The sequence below is a fragment of the Salmo salar genome, chromosome 10 (genome assembly GCF_965601325.2).
Source record: "Salmo salar chromosome 10, fSalSal1, whole genome shotgun sequence".
Classification (NCBI taxonomy): domain Eukaryota; kingdom Metazoa; phylum Chordata; class Actinopteri; order Salmoniformes; family Salmonidae; genus Salmo; species Salmo salar.
The window spans coordinates 115,039,587-115,052,512 of NC_138300.1; positions in this window are offsets into that span (position 1 = coordinate 115,039,587).

Sequence of the window (12,926 nt, forward strand, 5' to 3'; positions counted from 1 at the left end):
ATCTAGGGTGACAGGTAAGGTAGAGGTGATATGATACTTGTCTAGTCTCTCAAAGAATTTCATGATGATAGAAGTGAATGCTACGCTGCGATAGTCATTTAATTCAGTTACCTTTGCTTTCTTGGGTACAGGAACTTACCACATGGGTCCTGTTTTAGTAGTAATGAAATCAGACCTTCTTGTTGAGTCCATGAAGTCTACAATTTTTATAGGAGTAATTAAAATATGCTAATAATGGATATTTGAGTACATCAACATTTTTTAAATAAATACCTCTACTGGTATACCATCAAGCCCTGGTGTTTTTCCAGACTGAAAAGATTTTATTGCCTCAAAAAGTTCCTCTTCTGTAAGTTGGCATTCACACAGGTCTTTCTGCAAATGTAGCCATTTTACATTATTATTAATATTACTAGGAAAGAAATCCTTACAGTTAACATCATTCAGTGGAGATGGCGGAGACTGAAAAGAAAACATACGCTTAAAATATTTTGTTTCCTCTTTCAAATATAATTTGGTGAATCTTGGATGACTCCATCCGTTGTAACGAGTTTCTGTAAATAATTTTTGGTGGCATTTCTATGTTGAAGATTCAAGAAAATGTTTGTTGCATTTTTCACAATTTTCCATCCAATTCGCTTTATTTTTATAATACATGACACTTGATCGTTTTTGAATAACTACCTCCATTTTTTTTCCCCTCTAACATATTTTGTGCCTCAATAATACAGTTTCCATTAGCATCTACCTGCACTGTTACTTCCTCTATTTCCTTTATTAGTCTCTTTGGACCTAAACTGCTTGTTTTAATGATGAGTATTGTATTGAATGGCCTCTAAAATTAAATTTAAAAGTGTCCCATACAATAAAGGGATCTGCTGTACCTATGTTGTGTAGAAAAAAGTCAATTTTGAATTATTTTGTCTTAGTTAAGAACAAATTGTCATCCAATAGGCTTTGATTAAATGTCTAATATCCCCGTCCACGTGGAAATTCTGTAAGAGTTTCATGGAGGCCAATTAGACGGTTGTCCGATCGCATTCGGTCTCCTATTAATACTTGTTTTACTTTTGATGCCAGCAAGAATGAGACTAGGAAGTAATCAAGACGGCTAGCTTTATTATGCCTCCTCCATGTATATCTCACTAGGGCAGGATTTTTCAACCTCCATATATCCACTAGTTCTAATGTATCCATGATCTTCGTGATCTCCTCAGGTGCTTGAGGGTGATAGTTTGTAGTGTGATTTCTTTAAGATCCATTGAGGTAGTTAAAACCTTATTTTAATCTCCCACCATAACAAGAGATTCATTCGTTGCTTGTGAGCTCAATATATAATTATATATATTTTCGAAGAAGTGTGGATCATCATTATTTGGCCAATATAGATTAATTAGCCAGATCTGTTTTTGGTCCAATAGCATATTTAAAAGAATTCATCTTCCCTGAGGATCTGTTTGCACAATCGGATAAAAATGTATATTAATTAGTATAGTCACCGCTTTAGAGTTACTTTGCCCATTATAGAAGTATATTTCTCCTTCCAAGTCCTTTTTCACCCAACCTCATCTATATTTGTAGAATGAGTTTCCTGTACACAATAGACATTATATTCTTTCTCTGTTAGCCAGGTAAAAATGTATCTTCTTTTGTTATGATCTGCTAAGCCATTACAGTTGTAACTGGCTATACTTAATTCCCCACTTACCATAATGATACCCAAGTTTCAATTATACTTACCACAACCAATGTTTGTAAACATACCATTAATAAGCACCACCATTTCTTAAACAAGCCATACATAGCTGGTTACAAATATCTATGAGGGTGATTTTTAAGAGAACTAACCAAATAACATGGAAAACAGTCCCAAAAAATGAATAGTAACAATAATAGATAGTATTAATAGAAATAATAACAGCACAATCTTATAAACTCATGCTCATATTTAGAAAGTCCTAGCAACTTCATTGGATTCAATTGTTAGAAAATAAAAATGAAGAGAAAACTACCTATATATACTGCTCAAAAAAATAAAGGGAACACTTAAACACATCCTAGATCTGAATGAAAGAAATAATCTTACTAAATACTTTTTTCTTTACATAGTTGAATGTGCTGACAACAAAATCACACAAAAATAATCAAAGGAAATCCAATTTATCAACCCATGGAGGTCTGGATTTGGAGTCACACTCAAAATTAAAGTGGAAAAACCACACTACAGGCTGATCCAACTTTGATGTAATGTCGTTAAAACAAGTCAAAATGAGGCTCAGTAGTGTGTGTGGCCTCCACGTGCCTGTATGACCTCCCTACAACGCCTGGGCATGCTCCTGATGAGGTGGCGGATGGTCTCCTGAGGGATCTCCTCCCAGACCTGGACTAAAGCATCCGCCAACTCCTGGACAGTCTGTGGTGCAACGTGGCGTTGCTGGATGGAGCGAGACATGATGTCCCAGATGTGCTCAATTGGATTCAGGTCTGGGGAACGGGCGGGCCAGTCCATAGCATCAATGCCTTCCTCTTGCAGGAACTGCTGACACACTCCAGCCATATGAGGTCTAGCATTGTCTTGCATTAGGAGGAACCCAGGGCCAACCGCACCAGCATATGGTCTCACAAGGGGTCTGAGGATCTCATCTCGGTACCTAATGGCAGTCAGGCTACCTCTGGCGAGCACATGGAGGGCTGTGCGGCCCCCCAAAGAAATGCCACCCCACACCATGACTGACCCACCGCCAAACCGGTCATGCTGGAGGATGTTACAGGCAGCAGAACGTTCTCCACGGCGTCTCCAGACTCTGTCACGTCTGTCACGTGCTCAGTGTGAACCTGCTTTCATCTGTGAAGAGCACAGGGTACCAGTGGCGAATTTGCCAATCTTGGTGTTCTCTGGCAAATGCCAAACGTCCTGCACGGTGTTGGGCTGTAAGCACAACCCCCACCTGTGGACGTCGTGCCCTCATACCACCTTCATGGAGTCTGTTTCTGACCGTTTGAGCAGACACATGCACATTTGCGGCCTGCTGGAGGTCATTTTGCAGGGCTCTGGCAGTGCTCCTCCTGCTCCTCCTTGCACAAAGGCGGAGGTAGCGGTCCTGCTGCTGGGTTGTTGCCCTCCTACGGCCTCCTCCACGTCTCCTGATGTACTGGCCTGTCTCCTGGTAGCGCCTCCATGCTCTGGACACTACGCTGACAGACACAGCAAACCTTCTTGCCACTGCTCGCATTGATGTGCCATCCTGGATGAACTGCACTACCTGAGCCACTTGTGTGGGTTGTAGACTCCGTCTAATGCTACCTCTAGAGTGAAAGCACCGCCAGCATTCAAAAGTGACCAAAACATCAGCCAGGAAGCATAGGAACTGAGAAGTGGTCTGTGGTCCCCACCTGCAGAACCACTCCTTTATTGGGGGTGTCTTGCTAATTGCCTATAATTTCCACCTGTTGTCTATTCCATTTGCACAACAGCATGTGAAATGTATTGTCAATCAGTGTTGCTTCCTAAGTGGACAGTTTGATTTCACAGAAGTGTGATTGACTTGGAGTTACATTGTGTTGTTTAAGTGTTCCCTTTATTTTTTTGAGCAGTGTATATCGCAAGACCAGTTCTTTATGTCCATTACATGCAAGACATATTTCATGCAGTCCTCATTATATCCTGTTTTATTCCCACAAAAAGGGAAGAAGGAAAAAGAAACAGAGATTCTAATGTCCGCTAGTGACTGCCAGTAAAAATGTGGCTTAGGCATCACACTACCCATAAAGAAATACCCAAGTTGAACTTACAATCAACTCTGACAGCCATGGCACGACAGCCAAGAATACATGTAGTACTGACAATCCTGAGCAAGTAAACCTGTAAATCCAATCGTCTCTACACCCACACACTTTTTTATTCCATGGTTGTTGCTCTATCACCTCGGCGGTTTTACACCTGGGCCTATATCATTAGGATCAAGAATATAATAAGTAGTGTAAATAGCTTATATAGAAATGTATAATATACCTCTCACTTAGAGAAGTGCTTCCATAAGCTAGTTATTGTGTTGGTTCTACCGTTAACTTTAATCAGGAGAGAATTGTTTGTCAAGCTAATTATATTATAACTTATCTTTAATCACAGAGCAGAATCCTAGTCAGTTTAAGTGATCTATGAATATGTTAATTAAAGTTTGAGCATGTTTGCTAACTGTTCTGAAGTCTTTATAAAGACTTACATAAGAGCATGTGACATTAAAGTGCTGAGCAAAAAGTATTTTTGGTGAGCTGAATAATTTAGCTCCATTCTCGTAAAAGAGCTGCTAATTTGGCTCCCACATGGCTCTTTGTTCAAAATGCTTAAAAACTGACAGAGAATCACGAAAAAAATAAAAATTTCTGATGTAAAGTCTAAAAAAGTAGCCAACTGTTATTTCATGAATGTTTGAATGTCGTGAAATGTTTTTTACGCACCGCAAAAATGAGTGTGGCCCAGAATGAAGCACTCTCCCCAATATTTATTGTTTCTGTGGTGAGAATTCAACATCTTCAGAGAATGATTCTGAAGTGAACTGCAGAGAATCGTTGCTTGCGCCTCAAAAAGCAGTAGTAGAAGCCTGCAAATCAGGGAGCCAAATGAACAGCTCTTTCATCCATTCAATTCAGTTCCTGACGTTCACCAAAATATATATTCAAAAAGAGCTGTTCATTTGCAAACAACCCATCACTAGTACCGGGCTCTTGGGTAAATGATTAAGGTGCTGGTTTGACAAACCTGCAAGGGTACAAGTATTCACCTATAACTAATGGTACAATAGACCTTATAGGGTACAGCTACAGCAGGGGTTCCCAAACTTTTTTGGCCCACGACCCCATTTTGATAAACAAAAATGTGCGACCCCACCATGTAAAAAAAGCGATGTAATCAACGGCCAATATTAACTGGGGCTATGATATGACAGTCTATTACAAATCAGTCTGACAGTACTTTTGACTGTAATTCAGTCTGAAGGAAGTTTGGTTTGAAGTGACTGAAATGCATCAGAAAGGTATTGGGCAGTTCAGAAGATCATCAGGCAATGATTTTGTATGATTTTCAGTGTAGAAAATAACATTCTCCCTCCAGCTGGATTTAGTGCCTTGTCTTGTCCATTCTGTTCTAAGGAGGCTTGTGGGCATTCTAGAGGCGAACAGAAAACACATATGTGTTCCTGAGAGTCTCATCTTTCAGTGATGGGGTGATAATATTTACACTTAAACCGTTCAAAAGATAAGACCACATTTGTAGGAAGAAAACAGAAACAGCTCGATTTATTACAAACACATCTAGGGCCTACCGTTTACTGACGTAACCCAGGTTCTATGAACCAAGACCCCTAGTTTGGGAAATGCTGCACAACAGTGACAAGGGTTTGTACCCCTTTAAGTACAATTCAGAACCTTTTTTTCTGCAAGTACATGTTAAACCCTGGCGTAGTGACTGTGTGCATTGAGAGTTGTTTGTATTCTGTCAATGCCTCAGGATGCCATTGTGTAAACATTCCTTGGAATTATAATTAAGTGAATTATCTTATTGAATAAATAACTTTTCTGTGATGATATCTGGGAGAAGGCATGTCTGAAGTAAACAGAGTACTTGACCTAAAGCAAGTCCTGCCTGGCATGATTATCATGCTTGCAAGCAGTCAGTTTTACTTGTGCAACTGTTATGCCTTCATAACAGATTTACAGGTAACTACCAAAATCAATGAAACAACAGCATTAAGCATCTTAATAGGGCGTTGGGCCACCATGAGCTGCCAAAACTGCTTCAATACGCCTTGGTGTAGATTCTACAAGTTTCTAGAACTCTATTGGAGGGATGCAACACAATTCTTCCACAAAAAAATCTTTCCCCTCTTTCAAAGTCACTGAGATCTCTTCTTCTATCTATGGTAGTCAAAATAATGACCAACTGGGCATTTTTATACATGACCCTAAGCATGATGGGATGTTAATTACTGAATGAACTTAGGAACCACACCTGTGTGGAAGCACCTGGTTTCAATATACTTTGTATACCTCATTTACTGAAGTGTTTCCTTCATTTTGGCAGTTAACTGCAGGTATTCATAAAGATTTAAATAGTAAATAAAATACCCCTCAAATAGATTTGTATTTATGTCCATTATACAACATAAATGTGTATTTTTACTGCCACAGTACCGAACCCTCTGATATACTCACAGGTGGGAGAATCAGGGTTAGGGATTAGTGACTGTGTGTATTGAGAATTGTTTTTCTTCTCTTGTGATCTGTCAAATCCTCAGGATGCCACTTGGGAAAACGTTCCTTGTGTTAGCAGTTAATGTTACTCTTCAATAACACAGACCCCAAAGCTTGATGTTACTCTTCCATAACACAGAACCAAAAGCAAATCAGGGGGAGGAAAATAGGTTTATTCAAAGAGGATAAATCATAGATGTTATGCTGAGAGGTAGATGTTCATTCTCCCCTGTCCTCAGTGATTCTCTCCTCAGAACAAAGGGACAGGATGTAGTTTTATAACCCAACCCCAGCCTGTGGTTGACCAATTAGAATTCCTTGCAATAAAACTGTGACAATGGCCAAATAACAAATATCCTATTTCAGGCTCAATGCCTAGACAAATTCCTCCCATGTCTGTGAACCATTGATCAATAATTCCCTCTTGACCTTAGTACTCTATTGACTTTTAGTCCTCTTGACCTCTTGCCCTCTGTGTTGTGTATTTATCTTAAAATATTCTTACACTTGGAATTATTATATTACTGAATTATAATGATCTAAATGATCTAATTGAAATATGAACTTTTCTGTGGAGAAGGCGTGTATAAAATAGACAGAGTACCTTATCTAGAGAGAGTCATGTCTGGCATAATTATCAGGCTTGCAAGCAGTCAGTTTTACTCATTGTGTATTTGATACATTTCACAATTTGAAAAATAAACCGTAACTAAGTTGCAAAAATGGACTATTAAGGGCCCTCTTTCACACAAACAGACAAAATTCAGAATAAAGATACTCCTTTACAGTGTTAAAATGTTGAATTTCAAACTCATATGGCAAAATACTTTCTTACAGAGAGGGGAAGAATGTTGTTTAAAAGCAGACACGTGCACATATAGGGATCTAAGGGTGGCTGAGCACCTACCATTTTGCCATCGACCAGAAATCAGCCCCGGCACTTCTAACACACTGTCCCATTTTTTCTTTGAGGCCCCCGTCCCATTATTGCCTGGCCAACTGATTGCCACTTTTCCTGTTAGTTTGAATGTAGAACGAGTGAATCATGTCGAACAGGCTTCTTGAATTTGACTATTTTATTGCCATGTCTAATTAATCCAAGGTGTGATTTAGGTCACCTGCTAAAATAATACTTCCTGTCTGGATTTGATCTAATACAGCTTAAATTCTATGTAAAATCACCAGATTTTACAAAACATTACGAACACATTCCGAATATTGAGTTGCACACCCTGGATGTCCTTTGGGTGGTGGACCATTCTTGTTACACACGGGAAACTGTTGAGCTTAAAAAATCCAGCAGCATTGCAGTTCTTGACACAAACAGGTTCACCTGGCACCTACTACTAACAAGTGACATCAATAAGGGATCATAGCTTTCACCTGATTTCACGTGGTCAGTCTATGTCATGGAAAGAGCAGTATAATGTTTTGTATACTCATGGACAACATTCCACAGGCCACAATCAACATCCTGATCAACTCTACGCAAAGCAGATATGTCGCGCTGCATGAGACAAATGGTGGTCACACCAGATACTGACTGGTTTTCTGATCCACGCCCCTACCTTTTTTTTAAGGTATCTGTGACAAACAGATGCATATATGTATTCCCAGTCATGTGAAATCCATAGATAAGGGCCTAATACATGTATTTAAATTTACTGATTTCCTTATATGATTTGTACCTCAGTCAAATCTTTGAAATTGTTGCATGTTGTGTTCATATTTTTGTTTAGTGTACATTGGAGAAAGACTACCACTTAAGTACTGTTGTCAGTTTGTAATACTTTGTGATATAAAGTATAGTCGCTGGAGAGCTCTACTTGGGGAGAGTAGGTCCACCAAGATACCAAAGGGAGATGAGTGGAGGCATCACACATACTTCAAAGAAGTGTCTGATGCCCTCCCAACCACCCTGTCCCAATCTCTCGGATAGAACCCATTTCCACTCTCACCAATAACCACCATTGAATCTTAGCTATAATTGCAAACAAGGAATAATAATGACTCAACTTGTCCCTCTCAGGGCCGTTTCTGAGAGGGACAAAAAACTACTTAAGTAGTACTTGAAAGTATTTTTACTTAAGTACTTTACGCCACTGCTAGTAAACTGTATTGAGAAGTATAAAGAGATGTATAGAAGTCACCAAATGTATTATTGATAAGCAAGGTAGTGGAGCCATCTGCCATCTTTATAGACTCAATAGATCTTTCACTCCGTTCATTTCTAAGTTGGTGTGCAAGTAGATGGCTCGGTTGGTTGCCAGACTCATAATATTTTTGTTTGGTAAAAAAACAAGTGCTCTGTGTGGTCTAAATTGAGTTTGGCCTTAGTACAAGTTAGGGAGTTCCAGTTTACCTGAGTTGGCTGTTGTTTGTGTAAAAGTTCTTTACCTTAGCTTCAAATTTTTCCCTCTTTTCTAATCTAAGTTCCTTGATCAGAGATGATCGGGAGATAATACATACCCTTATGGTTGCTTTAGCAGGATCCCAGATGGTTGCAGCTGAGACAGGAGAGAATTGTTTGTCAAGCTAGTAATGTCATAACGTATCTTTAATCACAGAGCAGAATCATTCATTGTTAAGGAGAGATGCGTTCATTGTTGACCGGCGTTCTGACGACAGTTGTAAATTATGGTATGAAATAACCCAAAACGTGTTTCTCACTATTGGACAGTGGTGTAAAAAGTACTTGATTGTCATACATCAAATTCCTTATTTTAAGCAACAAAGACAGCACGGTTTTCTTTTTTTTTCCATTTATGGACAAACAGGGCAACACTCCAACACTCAAGACATAATTTACAAATGCAGTTTTTGTGTTTATTGAGTCCGCCAGATCAGAGGCAGTAGGGATGACAACGCGTTATATTGATAGGTGCATAGATGGACAAAAGGTGTGACGAGAGAAAGGCAGGTTGAGGTTGCCAGGATCAGAGTAGTACAGAAGGTGTTATATGCTGAGCCAGTGAAGAGAGTAGTGGAGGAAGATGGGTACAGGTCGAGGGATCCTGAGAGGATCTCTGTGAGTAGGCCGAGGCCAATAGAGAGTGATATGAATATTATGTGCTTCAGTAAGGTGGGTTTATTAGCGGTTATACCCATGGTTGTCAAATGTACTGCAGAAATGGAACGTACAGTGCCTTCAGAAAAGGAACGTCCGGGTTGGCGCACCCCTCGGGTTCGTGCCGTGGGGAAGATCTTCGTGGGCTATCGTCGGCCTTGTCTCAGGGTAGTATGTTGGTGGTTGGAGACATCCCTCTAGTGGCGTGGGGGCTGTGCTTTGGCAAAGTGGGTGGGGTTATATCCTGCCTGTTTGGCCCTGTCCGGGGGTATCGTCAGACAGGGCCACAGTGTCTCCCCACCGCTCCTGTATTTATGCTGCAATAGTTTCTGTGTTGGGGGGCTAGGGTCAGTCTGTTATATCTGGGGAATTTCTCCTGTCTTATCTGGTGTCCTGTGTGAATTTAAGTATGCTCCCTCTAATTCTTTCTCTCCCTCTCTCCTTCTCTCTCTCCTTTCCCTTGGAGGACCTGGGACCATGCCTCAGGACTATCTGGCCTGATGACTCCTTGCTGTCCCCTGTTCACGCTGCTGCTCCAGTTTCAACTGTTCTGCCTGCGGCTATGGAACCCTGACCTGTTCACTGGATGTGCTACCTTGTCCCGGACCTGCTGTTTTGGACTCTCTCTCTACCACACCTGCGGTCTCTAACTCTGAATGATCGGCTATGAAAAGCCAACTGACATTTACTCCTGAGGTGCTGATCTGCTGCACCCTGTACAGACACTGTGATTATTACTATCTGACCCTGCTGGTCATCTATGAACGTTTGAACATCTTGGCCATGTTCTGTTATAATCTCCACCCGGCACAGCCAGAAGAGGACTGGCCACCCATCAGAGCCTGGTTCCTCTCTAGGTTTCTTCCTAGGGAGTTTTTCCTAGCCACCATGCTTCTACATCTGCATTGCTTGAGGTTTGGGGTTTTAGGCTGGGTTTCTGTACAGCACTTTGTGACATCGGCTGATGTAAAAAGTGCTTTATAAATACATTTGATTGATTGATTGATGCCGGATGTATTCACACCTTGACTTTTTCCACATGTTATTGTGTTACAGCCTGAATTTTAAATTGATTAAATTGAGATTTGTGTCACTGGTCTACACACAATACCCAATAATGTCAAAGTGGAATAATGTTTTTTGCTTTTTTAAAAAACAAATTAATCAAAACTGAAAAGCTAAAATGTCTTGAGTCAATAAATATTAAACACCTTTGTTATGGCAAGCCTAAATAAGTTGAAAAATGTCTTAACAAGTCAGACAATACATTGCATGGACTGTGTGTAATAACAGTGTTTAGGATTATTATTTTTGGATGACTACGTCACCTCTGTACCCCACATATACAATTATTTGTAAGGTCCCTCAGTCGAGCAGTGAATTTCAAACACAGCTTTAACCACAAAGACTAGCGAGGTTTTCCAATGCCTTGCAAAGAAGGGCACCTATTTGTAAATGGGGGAAAAAAGAAAAAGAAAACGACATTGAATAACCCTTTGAGCATGGTGAAGTTATCAATTACACTTTGAATGGTGTATCAATACACCCAGTCACTACAAAAGATACAGCTGTCCTTCCTAACTCAGTTGCCAGAGACAAATAAAACCGCTCAGAGATTTCACCATGAGGCCAATGGTGACTTTACTACAGTTACAATGGCTGTGATAGGAGAAAACTGAAGATGGATCAACAAGACAGTTGTAGTTACTCCGCAATACTACCCTAATTAGAGTTAAAAGAAGGAAACCTGTACAGAATACAAATATTCCAAAACATGCATCTTGTTTGCAAAGCAACTTTTTGTCCTTTTATATTAAAGTGTTATTTCTGGAGAAAATACAATACAACACATTACTGAGTACCACTTTCCATTTTTCAAGGATAGTGGTGGCTGCATCATGTCATGGGTATGCTTGTAATCATTAAGGACTGGGGAATTTTTCAGGATAAAAAAATAAAAGAAATGGAGCTCAGCCCTGGCCTGGTTCAGTCTGCTTTCCACCAGACACTGGGAGATGAATTCACCTTTCAGCAGGCCAATAACCTAAAACACAAAGCTATATCTACACTGGAGTTGCTTACCAAGAAGACAGTGAAAGTTCCTAAATGTCTGAGTTATAGTTTTTACTTAAATCTGCTTGAAAATCTATGGCAATACATGAAAATGGTTGTCTAGCAATGATCAACAACCAATTTGGCAGAGCTTAAATAATGTAAAAAATAATAATGGGCAAATGTTGCACAATCCAGGTGTGGAAAGCTCTTAAGAGACTTACCCAGAAAGACTGACCGCTGTAATCACTGCCAAAGGTGATTCTTACATGTATTGACTCACTCATGTTGTATTTGATTTCCTTTGTGATTGGTTGACAGCTTCAGCAGTGTGAAGAATGGCAACCATGTCCTGTTCAGAGAGTTTAGCTACATCAAGGCCAGAGCTCCATATACTCTGGAGGCGCTTCAGACATATTGGAAAGAACTTAGGTAGGCTTAATGCGTCTGTGTGATGTGGTAACACTGTATGGTGACCATATGAAATATGTGAATATAATTTAGTTAAAAAGTTATGGAATTCTACTGTATTATAACAAGGACCTCTGGTGTGTGCCGTTGAGTTATATAGAGTAGATACAATGAATATCCCTGGTGTTTGCCAGTGTTATAGGTTATGTGCTCATTGTGTCCTCCTCCCAGAGTGCTAAGAACCTTGGCGTGACCCTGGACAACACCCTGTCGTTCTCCACTAACATCAAGGCGGTGACCCGATCCTGTAGGTTCATGCTCTACAACATTCGCAGAGTACGACCCTGCCTCACACAGGAAGCGGCGCAGGTCCTAATCCAGGCACTTGTCATCTCCCGTCTGGATTACTGCAACTCGCTGTTGGCTGGGCTCCCTGCCTGTGTCATTAAACCCCTACAACTCATCCAGAACGCCGCAGCCCGTCTGGTGTTCAACCTTCCCAAGTTCTCTCACGTCACCCCGCTCTCTCCACTGGCTTCCAGTTGAAGCTCGCATCCGCTACAAGACCATGGTGCTTGCCTACGGAGCTGTGAGGGGTACGGCACCTCCGTACCTTCAGGCTCTGATCAGGCCCTACACCCAAACAAGGGCACTGCGTTCATCCACCTCTGGCCTGCTCGCCTCCCTACCTCTGAGGAAGCACAGTTCCCGCTCAGCCCAGTCAAAACTGTTCGCTGCTCTGGCACCCCAATGGTGGAACAAGCTCCCTCACAACGCCAGGACAGCGGAGTCAATCACCACCTTCCGGAGACACCTGAAACCCCACCTCTTCAAGGAATACCTAGGATAGGATAAAGTAATCCTTCTAACCCCCCCCCCTTAAAAGATTTAGATGCACTATTGTAAAGTGGTTGTTCCACTGGATATCATAAGGTGAATGCACCAATTTGTAAGTCGCTCTGGATAAGAGCGTCTGCTAAATGACTTAAATGTAAATGCTTGCTACAGACTTCCTGGCCATGTTGGAGTACAGCTCTCTTCTGCAGCTCCTCGGTCCAGCCCGTTTAGTGGAGTTGGTACAACATGCAGCGAGGTCTGTGATTTGGCATTATTCATTGATACTGTACAGTATTACAATACACAAAAG